Consider the following 1,900-nt stretch of genomic DNA (forward strand, 5'->3'; position numbering starts at 1 on the left):
ACCTACTCCCTACTCCTCAATTACAGTACAAAAGTAATAAAAGTAAATTTACCTTAACCAATGCAACGCAGCTTCCAACCATGAGCTTCTCCCTTCAAAACAGACTAAAAAACAACACTGATAGACTTAAAAATACTACTTTCAGAAAAAGGGCTGCCTATTCAAATAAAAAAAGACTATTGCCCATTGAACTTAATGTAAATAAGAAATGTATGCAAATGTTACAAATTAAAAAAAAATGTTTATCAATGTATAGTAACAAATATTAAAACATTTATAACATTTTTAGCATATAATACAAAACAATTCATGTATTTTTGTTATGAAAAATTATTATTTACTGTTTATAAAAAGATGTAAAAAATGTAAAATGTTAAAACAAAATGTATTAATTACACAATACTTTCCTACGCTTAAAATGCTTATTTTTCGTACACAATATATCATATTATATAAACTACAATATTATTTGATATCCAAAATATTAAAAATTCTAGAAGCAAACAAAAATGTTTAGAAAACATATATAACATAACATAACAGGTGTATTTGTAAAGCGCACAATTACCCAAAGTTGTCCTGGCGCTGAATAACAGATGTTTATTGTTACCCAACTTAAATCATAATATGAATTGTATATAATTATTGAATACATATTTAAAAAAAATTGAAACATTATATGTCACATCATAAATATTATATGAATATATGTATGCAAAGCATCAAATTAATGTTTGTTGAATTTCTTAAAGATTTATGTTTTCCATTTTTGAATTATAAAAAAATAAAAGAATACTGTGCTTAAAAATAAAATTACCCAAATTAAAATATTTACAAAATATGTTTCATTACAAAAAATTAAAAAATGATTGTGTTATTTTGAAAAAGGCATACAAAATATTATACATGAAATAAAAAATACTAAATTATTTTTCTTCATTCTCCAAATAAAAGTACATTGAAAAAATATATGCAAATCTTTTAATTTCTTTACTTTCAATTTCAATTTTCATATATTTTACTTGCATAACATCTTTTTTTAAATATTTAATACTCGTTTTAGATTATAATTTTCAAAAGCATATCTGATTAACTATTTCCACTTAAAACATTCATTAACTCACGGAAGATGCTGGACATTAAACATATATACATATATCATTTAGTGTTCCCACTCTAAACTACATAAAATGAAAAAGAATAATTTTTGGGAAAATAAAATTAACAAAATCTCAATTTTTTTGACTGTATCAAAAATTAAAAACAATTCAATCTTTTTTATAAATTTTAATTTTCATTTTTAAATTTCAATTATAAATACCAAACATCCCTACATATTTAAAACAAATCTCACAAATATTAAACACTATAAACCCATCATACCACTCATGAAAATCTGACCCCACATTTCTATTTTTTATTTCAATTTCTATAAAATTGCCACCTTTATCCCCTACAAATCAAAAAACCCATTCCCAAAAATAATTTTATGAAATATTTTTTAAAAAAATATTTTTTTTAATTGTATTTTTTTAAAAATGTTACATTTCTTTATAAATTTAGAAAAAACACTACCCACCCTTATCCTCTACAAACCAAAAATCCCACTTTCCAAAAATATTTTTTTTAATTTTAAAAAAAACCTATACTCCCTTATTCCCTACAAATCCAAAGTCCCACTTCCCCCAAAAAGTTCTTCAAGTTAAAAAAAATTATATTACCATTTTATTTAAAAACCCACCCAAACTTAACATCCCACTCCTAAATAAATTAATAAAAATCTTTTTTTTACATATTATAAAATATTTAAATAAACATTTTGAATATTTTAAAACACTCCCCACCCTTATCCCCTATAAACCAGTATCCCAGTACTAAACACATATTTACTTTTTGTGTA

Source organism: Lissotriton vulgaris, unplaced genomic scaffold (genome assembly GCF_964263255.1).
Source record: "Lissotriton vulgaris unplaced genomic scaffold, aLisVul1.2 SCAFFOLD_4757, whole genome shotgun sequence".
Taxonomy (NCBI): domain Eukaryota; kingdom Metazoa; phylum Chordata; class Amphibia; order Caudata; family Salamandridae; genus Lissotriton; species Lissotriton vulgaris.